This window comes from Ictidomys tridecemlineatus, chromosome 2, assembly GCF_052094955.1.
Source record: "Ictidomys tridecemlineatus isolate mIctTri1 chromosome 2, mIctTri1.hap1, whole genome shotgun sequence".
Lineage (NCBI taxonomy): Eukaryota > Metazoa > Chordata > Mammalia > Rodentia > Sciuridae > Ictidomys > Ictidomys tridecemlineatus.
In genome coordinates this window covers 78,150,229-78,162,333 of record NC_135478.1, presented here as the reverse complement: position 1 = coordinate 78,162,333, position 12,105 = coordinate 78,150,229, and the positions used below count along the sequence as shown (strand labels likewise).

Below are 12,105 nucleotides of genomic sequence, written 5' to 3'. Positions count from 1 at the left end.
TCTTTGGGGATAGGTAGAGTGGGCAGGCCAGGATTGTGGGGTTGGATGTCCGATACAAAGGATATGACATCACATAGACTGAATTTGGGGATCCTGGATGCCCAGTGGAGTCCAGCTGTTTACAGGGGTGATATGTAACTGTTAGGAGGAAGTAGCCAAGGGAGTCCGAGACCCTCTGTTCAGCTGCATAGGTTCCACATATGGCAGGGAGGTGGTCAGCATTCACTGAACCTTCCACATCTCAGAACCAGTGCAGAGCCCAGTGACAAGACAGGCTGAGCTGTATGTGGTGGGGGAGGGATAGGGGGCCAAGTGACCATGGTGAACATGGATTCTCAGCCAGCTTAAGACTTTTTCTACCTTCCATGTTACTATTTTTACTGAGCATCTACAGGGTGCAGGGTCTACTCTAGGCCCTGGGGCTGCTATGGGATGCTACAATCCAATCTTTTTTTTTTTTTTTTTTTTTTTTTAGTGTCTCAAAAATCATTAAAACTTTATTCACTTCCATTCTTTCACCATTAACAGAAAACTGGAGAAAGCAAAATGTTTTGTGTTTACAAAGATAAATGGCCTCTTTACCCAGAGATCAAAACCTCAAACGACAACGGGGAAGATAAAAGTGCCCTCCCCCACATCCCCTGAGCTGATCCTTGTCATCTTAGACAAAGCCTTCAGTCCACTGGCCAGGGACCCTGAATATGACCAATTTAAGATGAGGGCCAAGAAATCAGACCAATCCATTCCCGTGATATAAAGTTGAACAGAAGCTACACCAAGGGTCAAGTGCCTGTATTCCACAGGACACAGGAACCAGGCGGCTACTTATAAAAAAAAAAACAAGATTCATTTCAGGCACAACTTTTTAAATTTTTTTTCTTGTTTTGTTTTTAAATCAGTAAAAGAAACTGGGTCCTAGAAGCTGCAGTGATCTAAGCAGCAGCAAGTTTGTGCATCCGTCCTTTTTTTTTTGTTTGTTTAAATATGTTGAAATTATCACACTGTTGGCCCACTTCATTTGCACGAAATTCTGCACCATATATACTAATTGTAGTAAAGTTATTTGCGCCCCATCCCAGGAAAAAAAATAAACTACTCTGGAAGATAATTTTCACTGAAATCTAACCAAACTTTGTTAAGTGGATTGTGACAAGATTATAAATGATATGAAAAATAACATTTTAACATTTGGCCATCAACTTAAGAAAATGGTTTGCCTATACAAATTTTTGTAATTTTTAAAAGGTAATATATCCTACCCTCCTATGGTCCTCAGAATTAAAGCATAATGAACAGGAAAGAAAAGAATGCAACTGAGTGCTAAGGCAGAACATCTTGCCAGAAGTAATGAAGGTAGAGTATATACTAAATATCAAGTGCAGAATTTCATAGGGCCAACAAGATAACAGTCTGTATTTTTCACTTACACAGGTGAAGTGGATTTTGCAATTACCAGTTGCATTAAATGCACCAAATAAAGCTCCTAAAATTCATAGTATAAGGTGCCACCATAAGTTTTCCAGGCTGCAACTGTGAATAATTTTAAAATGGTTTCTTAAATTTATTTATTTTTTTAAACATAACACGAGGAAGGTGTTAAAACTGGTGTAATAGCTCAATAGAATAAGTATTCCAGATTTTGGGAGGGATGAAGAGGGAGATATTCAGAACCCTTCATCAGAATCCCCCCAACTTGATCATAGTGGGTTAATGATGTGCTTTATGGATGTGGTTAGTCAATGACACCAGCTTGACGAATATTTCTTTCTGCACCAAATCCCATTGAGTTATCTGGTCCCCTTGGCTGATGAAGAACCACTAGGCGAGGAGCACTAGCATAATCCAGGGTGATGTTCTTCAAGCGATTGACAAACCGATCATGTCGAGGAGCTGCAACGGCCTTGGGGCCCTGACAGACTCGCCAAACATTACAGGCACTGCACTTGCCAGTATGCTGATTAAGAATCACTGAGAACTCCAATTCATCTCCTGCCTGTAGCTCAATGCCATCTTGAACTTCTTTCACATGGAAAAAGAGCTTCTTGCTATCTCCTACTTCGTAGTTAATGAAGCCACACTGATCTTTCACACACTCTACTGTGGCCCTGCGCAGGGCGTGATGTTATAGGCCATAGTCTGTGCATTTTGGCCCAGGACACACAATTGGAACTTGACACTCTCCCCTTTCTGCAGGCAATCCCCTTTATTGGCCATTCCGACTATGCCAAATGGATACACCTCACCTTTCATATCCCCCTCATCCACGATCTCAATCATTTCTTGATACTCGATCTGTGTTGGATCAACACCTCTGAGGGGGCGAATGACTTTACCAGAATAGATAGTGGGATCAGCTTCTTCAGTAATGCCATTCACTGAGTGAGTTTTGTTTACTTTTTCAGCACTGACTTTGTTGCCTTTGCCTTTGGACAAGCTGTATTCGACCATGTCCCCCAGCTCCAGGCTATCAACATCACCAGAGAACTCACTGTAATGGAAAAAGATTTCCTTATCATGATTGGCTGTTTCAATAAACCCAAAATTATCTTTCAGAGTTGCCACATAACCCAAGAGCCTCTTGTTGGAATTACGACCTAAAAGTCGCACACAAGTTGCAATCTGCTGTCCAGGCCTCTGTTTGTCACTAATACTAAATTCAACCTTATCTCCTATTTGAGGAGAAGTAGATCCTTCCACATCCTTGGCTTGAAAAGCAATGGTCAGTTTCACCCCACAATCATCGTAAGCAATAATGCCATCCTCAGCCTCCTTCTCTTTGCCTTTATTTGGGCTAGTGGTTTTAGGATTGGAAAAAGTGGCTTCTTTCTCTACAGTGCCCAGAAAACGATGATCTGAATGGGAATGGAATGAAACCCTGCCCTTGGGAAGTTTTTTAATCCTAATAGCATGATTTCTTTGGGCAGAGAGCATATCAGGAACCACAGTAAACTCTACTTCATCTGCAATATGGAGCTGGTTCCCATCCAGAATTTCACTGATGTGGAAGAACATATGAGCATCACGATCCACACACTTGATGAAACCAAAACTATCTCTCATGGCAGCAATCACACCCATTCTCTGGCTTCATTAGTGAACTGAAATGTATTTGATAGAACTTCTATGTTAGTTGCTTGTTCTAATTTGTCACGTCGGTCTGTTGAAATATTAAACCTAACATGGTCAACTTCCAATAGGGTCACCTTGGATTTTGTATCTTTGTCTCCAAGGGGAAGTTCTTTAGGAATCACAAAGTCAACTTTGATTCGTCCTGGCAATGGGTCATTCTGGTTTTACTGGGTACTTTTGGGATAACTTTGGTTAGAGTTCCTTTAAAATGTTCAATGCTGATGTCTTAAAAAATGACTGTTCCTTGAGGCAAAAGTCTGACATCTGTTGCAACTTCTTTACCATTTCTGTCCTTGATTGTGAATTCCACATCATCTCCAGGCTGTAAGGTTTCTAGGTCACCTTTAAATTCACTATAGTGAAAGAATATCTCTTTTACAACATCACCTCTTTCAATAAAGCCAAATGCCTCCTTCATGGCACAAACTACTCCCTGACAGCGGGCTTGTTTCTTTTTCAACAGCATAATGTTACGAGCACTTACAGCACCAGTATGTTTATTGTTATCAATTACAAAATTTATTTTATCTCTGGTTTCCAGCTGAACATTCCCTTCAACATCTTCAGGGGTGTATGTCAGATAAAACACTTCTTGTCCATTCATTCGTTCTTCAGGATGGATTTCTGGTTTAATCTTCACCAATTTAATAGCAATGGGTTTCCCAGTCCACCGGTCAGACGATACTTCAAATTCAACATCATCTCTTACTTTTAAGTCCTGCAGGTTGCCATTATATTGTGAACAGTGGAAGAAAAGTCTAGCTTGACATTCTGAACACTGAAAAAATCCATAAGAGGTTAATAGTTTTTCAATAACCCCAGTTTCACGCAGTGCTGCTGAAGTACCATTGGGGTACCCATTGTGTCCATTGTTGTGGAGAAGGTTTGGATCAAAGCTCATCTCGAAGTGATAATCAAATATTGCACTTTCAGTAGTATTTGCTGATTCTTCTTTTTCAGCACACGTTTCAAAGGATGAAAGTTGCTAGTATTAAAAAAAAGAGCGAGAGAAAATGATCTACCAAGCTAATAAAGAATACAACTGCTGCTGCACCGGACAATCTCACAGTACAGCACTGAAGAAAACAAAGACTACCAGCAGTGTTGGGAAGTGCTCTTTCAAAGCTGTTGAGTAGGCACAAACTTCTTGTTTCAGATCAAGTGTTGTGTCTTCAACTTAAGAGTATTCTTCTTTGGTCTTTTTGGTTGTTACGAGGTTTGTTCCTTGCTGATCTGAACTTGAAGCAGCAGTTTCAGGTGGTAAAGTCTGTTCTGTTACACTTCATACCCAACAGCTCAGCGCCCCCTCTCCAGCACCTCCATAAGCAGCATAGCCCGGTACTTAGGAATTACAAGCCAATTTTCATCCTGGCTCTGCATGCAGCCCCACCCAATTCCCCAGAGCCCCACACCCGAAACCCCAGGACTTGGAGTATTTCCTACTCATGAGGGCACTGACCCAGGAAACACCAGGGCAGGGCCATGGACTCTACCAGAGATATGGAAGACTATTAGACTCAGCTAATGAGACTGGAAGCTATGTAAAGAGGGTTGGAGAGAAGGGGCCCTGAAGCAAGCTCTGCAGAGATGGCCATCCTTAGAGCTGAGAACCTGCTGGGTTATGTGCATGAGAGGGGAGCTGCATCTCTAGAGTCCTGCTACATGGCCGTGGCCAGTATAAGAGGCCAAGGCAGGTTTAAATAAGTAAATTATCTTGCATTTTCTGAAAGGGATTCCACACATACCAATAAAGCATGATGAACAAGAATAGTTTCTGATGTGCAAAATATTTAAAATACAGTGACAATAGAAGAAACTGCAGCACAAAACACCTGGTATGGTGGGACCCAGCCAGGCCAATGCACTCTGGAGATAGTGTAGAGTGATACAGGGGTGTGGGACTGTGGGCTCACCCTGCTGGCTGGGCATCCAGTGGTGGCTCTGTAACTGTCTGTGCTTTAAAGCACTTAACCCTAGGGGAAGATCACTTTCCTTCATTTGTCTGGTTCAGATTAGGGTCTGCAGACCAGGAATGAATGAACAAATAAGTAGATGGTCGTTAGCAAATGCAATATCTAGAATTTGGTCACAAGGAGGATGCTAGTGATGTTGATCAAGCTGTGGGTGCACTTAGCAACAGGGCAAGGACACTAAGAGGTGCAGAGACTGGCCCCTGAGAGAGTACTCATGGGGCTGGAGAGGAGGTAGGGTGTACAGTTCTTAGGGCTTATACCATGGGTGGTTACTGAAGGTTGAGCAGTCCTGCTTGAGGGTCAGAGGTCAGGGCTTACCAGGCTGGGTACCTGGAAGCATGAACTTCACTGATGAGACACAACCAAGTACCTAGGGCCCTCAGTAACCCTATGACAGGGTTGGGGTAGGTTTTACTTCCTCATACACTCCCTCCACTGAGGGCACACACACACACACACACACACACACACACACACCACAATCTCTCTCTCTCTCTCTCTCTCTCTCTCTCTCTCTCTCTCTCTCTCTCTCTCTCTCTCTCCCTTCTACTGACCTTTCTTCCAGATGCACAGACTGAGAACCCCTGAGGAGAAATTCTAGGCCATAAGCCCAGGACTGCAGGAGGGCTCATTCTGCCTCTCTACCATCCTGGCTTTGCCAGCTGGACCCCTCTTGGTGCTGTACTGACTGCCATAGGCATCCAGGCCACAAAGCCAGAATTTCAAGCCAGGGAAGGAGGAGCAGGGCAGGGGGGAGGGGGTGTGCTCAGGACTGGGTAGCATAGGGAGGGTGAGCCCAGTGCCTGAAGAGTTTTGGAAGTCTTGTATCCACAATCCCTGACCCTCACAGACAGCTTATCCCTTGCATTAAAATAAAGAGCAATAAATTGTGCTCCTCTATTCAGGGATGGACTCTTGGAATACCCTCCTCCTCTTTGCCCAACTCAGCTTCTACCCACACATATTCACCTTCCCCATCACTCCTGAGAACTAGGCTGTCCACAGAGTTCAGGGCACACCAATGCCATTGGCTTCCCAAATTCTTAAATTCAGAGCTCACTTCAATTCCTTATCCAATGGTAGGTGTGGGTACAAAAGAGAAATAGGAGGAAGCTAAGAAGGAAACTGCCAGACAAAAGGCCTGCCAAGAACTTCAGACATGTGCAAACAATGAGTTCCTAACTCCCAGGGAACCATGTTCCCAAGGAAATAGGTGCTCATAATTTCTAAGACCTTGCTGGAGGGAAATGACACAGGGCATCTTGCACCACAATTACAGGTGGAGACGTGTTTTATCTGAGGCTTCCACACTAAGGGGACTTGGGTTATGATGTACGCACAGGTGACCAATTTGTGGCCTGAGAACATAGTGATCCTTTAAAGTGTGTGGCACAGAAGGTCACCTGCCATCTTCCTTTGGTGACAGGGAAGTCATTATTTATTGGAAGTATTTCATTCAATTGTGGACATCAGCAGGAAAACTAGGTCCTGTATTGGGACTTTCTCCATGAGGCAGTGACTAGCAATGTTGGATATACAGCCACTCTCTGACCATGAAGGAATGGTGAGTCTGTGGCCCAGCCCCCTACCTGCTCATGCAGTCCCTGAGCTCCAGTCTCTTTACTCTACCATGGAAGTTAGCAGGGTTGGGCTCAGGGCCTAAGATCATGCCTCTGTCACCATGGGCAGGGGCTGTGGAGGGGCCACAATCAGTGCCCCACTCCTCAGGGAGTTTTCTGTGGCTGCTGAAATAGATCACTGCAATACAGTGGCTCAAAACAACATGCATTTATTCTCTCACAGGTCTGGAGGTCAGAAGTCTAAAATGCATCCTGGGGATTAGAACCAAGGTGTTGGGAGACCAGGCTCCTTCGAGAGACTCAGGAAGAGACCATTGCCTTATGTTTTCCAGCTCCTAGAGGATACCACATCCCTGGACTCCTATCCCTTCCTTCAGTTTCAAAGCCAGCTCTGCAGCACCTACAAATATCTTTCTGGATTTCTCTTCACCTCTCCCCTCTCTCTTTCTCTTCTCTTCTCTCTCCCTCATCCCTCTTCTCTCCATTCCCCTACTCTCTCTCTCTCTCTCTCTCTCTCTCTCTCTCTCTCTCTCTCTCTCTCTCTCTCTTTCACCTCCTTCCATTCTCACATTTCTTCTCTTATTCTGACCTCCCACCTCTCTCTTTTCCTTACCTTGGACCACCCAGATAAATTAGCATAATCCTCCATCTCAGGCCCTTTAACATCATCCTCTGGGGAATGTCCCTTTTGTTACAGACCCTAATATATTCACAGGTTCTAGGATTAGGAATTAATATTCTTAGGCCCCCTCATTCAGTCTCAAGCTCAGCTTTGATCCTAATTCCATGGAGATCTGGGAATACATCTCCCCAGTTTCTCTCCCTTTCTATGTCTGTCCATCCCCAATCTGGGAATTTCTGGGACCACCCCAGACTCAACCCTGCCCACATGTCTGGTCTTCCACAGTCCCTTCTTTGTCTAGGATCACAGGGAAGGAACTATGATTTCAGTCATATCGCTGAGACATTTTCTTCCCATGACCCCCAGGTCTGCTTCTCTGTCACCAAGATGCTCTTGGAGGAAGATCTTATTAGGGTCTTCAGTCTACAATGAAGACACCATGTTCCAGAGACTCTGAGTGATTTGTCAGAAGTAGATCACTGGGCTGTCACTTTCCTGCTCCTACCATTATCAGTGTGTCACTAAGGACTCCTGGACTCCATGTGCTCCCTTTCCAAGTTAAGCCCAGAATCATGTCCTCTCTGTACACTTCCCATGGTACTGATGGCCTTCAAGTGGCTTGATTCAAGGATCCTCTCACTGTCCTCCTCTGTTGTTCTTGGCCCTAAACACTCAATGTCACTCTCACCACTTTGAAATTCCTCACCCTGCTGGGCCCCTCTGTCTGGTCCTCTATGCTGGTGCTGCTCTGTCAGGACTATTGGGAACTGGCTCCCTGTGTACTCTGGGCCTTTTGCTTCTTTGCCTGTTCAATCCTTAGCCTTCCTGGGGCTTGAAGGCTGCCAGAAGCTGTAATTTGGCTTTCCTGGTGACAGCCCTTCCCCAGGTGGGGTTACCATTCATTCTGAGTCTCTACTGGAGGCAGGCACCCTGTGACAAGGGCTGTGTCTCTAGCAGCCTGTCCCTCAGAGGTTAAGCTGGGTTCTGGACTGGACCTTACTGAGCCCTCCATGTTTGCTGTTTCACTGTAACATTGCTCCCAGTTCAGTGCAGATATGATGCCACCTGCCACCATCTGTCAACAGAGTGACCTTGGCTGAGGGTTGCTTTCAGGAAAATGCTGAGCTGGTATCTGACATGTTTTATATTTTGTGATTCAGACCACCTTGGAGGCAGATGTCCATACTCCCACACCTTGTGAATGAAGAGACAGAGGTTCCAAGAGTGAAGAAGGTCGTGTGAGTCCCACAGCTACACAGATGGTGAGCATCTGGGTCCATTAGCCCAAGGGCAACCCAAGCTGACTACGTCTTCCCCCATGCCTGACTGTAAGGGCCAAGCCAGTTTAGGTGGCATAGGTGTTAAAGACCACATGTATGTTGGGTCACTCTTCCTCCTAGGCAGGATGTGCCTATACAAGGCCAAGAGAAGATTCTGAGCATATGAATATTTGTGGTTCTGTGGAGTTGGAGGACCTGGATTCTTCTGTCTACCCTGGCTCAATGGATCCACAAAGCAAACTAAACAAGATATTTGTGTGCCTATTTCTGAGATGAGAGGATGGAGGCTCCAACAATAAGTGAATGATCCAGTCAGGGTCACAGTGAATTGTGGGGTGACCTATCCCCAGGCTCTTTCCACATATCCTCATCCCTGTGACTCGTTGTCATTTAATCATTAGTTCACTCACACATTCATTTAACAATCCCTGAGTGAGCATAGCTGTAAAATGGACCAAGTGCTGGGTGGAGGGACATGAGGACCACCTGCGCTGGAGGAATTCACAAGCTGCTAGGGGACAATTTGGAATTTACTACTTCTCCCCTCCTCAAGTTCCTGGAGGTCAACACCATTGAGGCAGACCAGGGAATGTCAGATACAGGAAAGGAATCTCTCCATAATCTTGAGAAGAATTTAACAAACAGAAGCATCTATGAGATGCCTCATCTGCCAGCCATGGGCCACTTAGGGCAAGTCACAGAACCTCATTGACCCTCCAGTGACTCTGAGATGTGGGGGCTATGATTGCCCATTTCACAGATGAACGCAGAGACATACACAGTCTACCCAGGTTCTACATAGCCCAAAGGCAGCGGATCCAGACCTAATCCCACCCATCTGCTCCCATCTCTGTGCCCAACCCAGACCTATATTTTCCCTAGGGAGTAATAGCCCCACCACACAGGGCAGGTCTATGCTGGGTAAGCCCCTCATTGTACAAGGAAGAATGTCAGCATCCAGTAGCTGATGGCTATGGGCTGAGACAAAATTCACAGAGTCAGAAGAGGGAGGGAGACTGGCTTCCTCTACAGCAAAAGTCATAGCCCAGAATGGCATGAGTCATTGTTGGGGAGCCCTAGGGAGCAGACTCTGGGGCTGTAGAAGAGGGACAATGAAGTGGCTGCTCTGGCCTGGGAGATGGGAAGCAAATGGCTGTTTGGGGTCCCTGGGGAAAGGAGAAACAGAGCCAGCAGCTCCTGCTGAATTGAGCTGGGTGACTCTCTCATCTGCCCCAACCCCCCTGTGAGATCTGCAAAGGCACCAGGAGAATATCCTCCTCCAGGTCTGGACAGGAGACACCCATATCCTTCATCCCACAGTACTCATGGCCCCCAGCATATACTTCCCAACACACAGGTCCAAAACAAAGCTTTCAAGCCAACTAGAAATTTGAACTTCTAGAAGTATGGATGACATAGGCACTGTCCCCTGGAGTGCCCACTGACATTTAATGACACAGCATAATGTTAGTGGACTTTGCCCTTTCTTCCTGACACATCAGCTTTTTCACCAGGGTCTCTATCACTCCTGGGCCAGTTTTCCTGTCTCACACCTCATTTCCAGAGCATTTCCCTTCTGCTGTCTGAATCCTTGAGATCTCACAGAAACCCCAGACTTCATCCCCCATTCAGGATGGGTTTCCATGGCTCTGAAGAAGCCACATGTCTTGGCCTTGAATCAATGCACCCCCTTGAGGCTCCTCAATGAGATATGCATGAGGAACAGTTCCAAATCAACCTGGATTCTCATACACATGAGATTGGATGATTTTTCCTGAATACCTACCTAGTTACTTCGAATCTGAAACCTAATCTGTTAGGGCAATAGTTCCACAGAACCACTCTAGACCAGAGCAGCTCTATGAAGAAGGGCTCTAGCCCTAGATCCTGGGTTTCCTCAGACCTTCCTAATTTGTGCCTGTTGTACTCACATAATTATTACTAGTGTCTTCTCTACTCCCAGAAAATTCCCAATATAGATGATGAATTTTTATCACTTTATCTCAAATAACTGTCAAATGACTCAATGATGATCATGATGAGAAGGAAGAATGAGATAAGGTCAAGGATGGTGATCATGACTGAATGATTTTCCTCAACTCATAAGATCAGCTGTCCTTATCTCTAGGCTGGATCTTTCCATTCCACAATGTTCTTTCTTCCTTTTCTGAGGGCCAGGCCTGATGCTGAATGCTAATAAACCCCACATGTCAATGACCTTGTAGATGAAAAAGATGGCATAATAGATATCATGCTGGGTTCAGGAGGAGCCCCTGGGAGTTCGCTGAGACAGTTTTGCTTCTCTCCTGTTGGGATGCATGTCTCACTCCTTCCTCTGGTTTTGGACTCCACACATTCTGGGGACTGGTGGCAGGTTCCATCTTAGGAGTCTGGGCTGTAGCTTCTCCTTCCACAGCACCCCCATATGGGCATGACTCTCCCACTACTAAGGACCCAGAAGCTGTGGTTTCCCCCTAGTGACTGTCCCAGGTCTCAGGGAGAAAAAAAGAGACTGTGCCTAAACATAGCATCCCAGCTATACCAATGCCCAGCCTCAGCTCCCCTCCCGCCACCATCTCCTGCACCTGCAGCAGATGTCTCACCACAGACCACATCCTCACATGGTGGACACACTCAGAAATTCAGAAATTTGGGGTTGGCTGGATCCTGAAAATCCTCAGGGGACTTGGCATGGGACCTCCCCAGCTGTTGCAGCTACAGCTCTAGAGGCCCTCGCACTCCCTGCTCCATACTGACATACACTGAGAGGTGAATTCTGGCAGTGACAGAGGAGTTTTGGTCTAGCTGGCCCTTTTTTCAGTGTTCATGGGGCCTGGATTTTCTCTCTTGGGTTAAACATGTAGGTATGCCCTTGTAGTTTCTCCTCTGTCAGAAGGACTTGCCCTAGCTTCCTGCTGCTTCCTTTACTCACAGGCCTCAGAGACTCCCTGTGAGTATAGGGTGCTCGTCCTTCCCAGGCCCAAGTGTCCTCAGCTTCCTGCTCCATGCCACCCCCTATGGTTCTTCTCATGTCATGTCATTGCCCCACTGTAGAGTGGGGAATTGGGGATTCTGAGACAGAGGATGACAGTATTGTTCTGGAAATATAAGAATGGTTCTGAGCCTCTGAATTCTCAGTTTGGGGCTAGCTCTGTGTATTCAAGCCCCATTAGAGAGGCCTCCAAGATCTTAAGAACCTTTCCTCCTCTGGTAATATTTGGGAAGGAAAATATCCCCTACCCCAGCTCTTCCTAGGAATTGGAAGACTATTCTGCCCTAGTAGAATATGGTAACACACACTCACTGACCTGACATGGATATTCTAGTTCCTTTTATTGATGACTCCATGTAGGAAGGAAGAGGGAGTTTTTCTTGCCTAAGACACCCAGCAACTTTGTATAAAGTCTGCGTCCTGGGACTTGACCAGTACCAGCCAAGAACTGGGAGGGCCAGACATTTTAAAACACCTGGGATGAAGCCAGACTGAAACTGGATGCTGTTTTTTTGGGGGGAGGGGCAAT

At 45.8% G+C, this 12,105-nt stretch overlaps 1 pseudogene; it reads right to left on the bottom strand.

The window, feature by feature from the left end:
- Positions 1 to 1,537: 1,537 nt before the first annotated feature.
- Positions 1,538 to 4,198, bottom strand: LOC144375186 (cold shock domain-containing protein E1 pseudogene; annotated as a pseudogene).
- Positions 4,199 to 12,105: the final 7,907 nt, after the last annotated feature.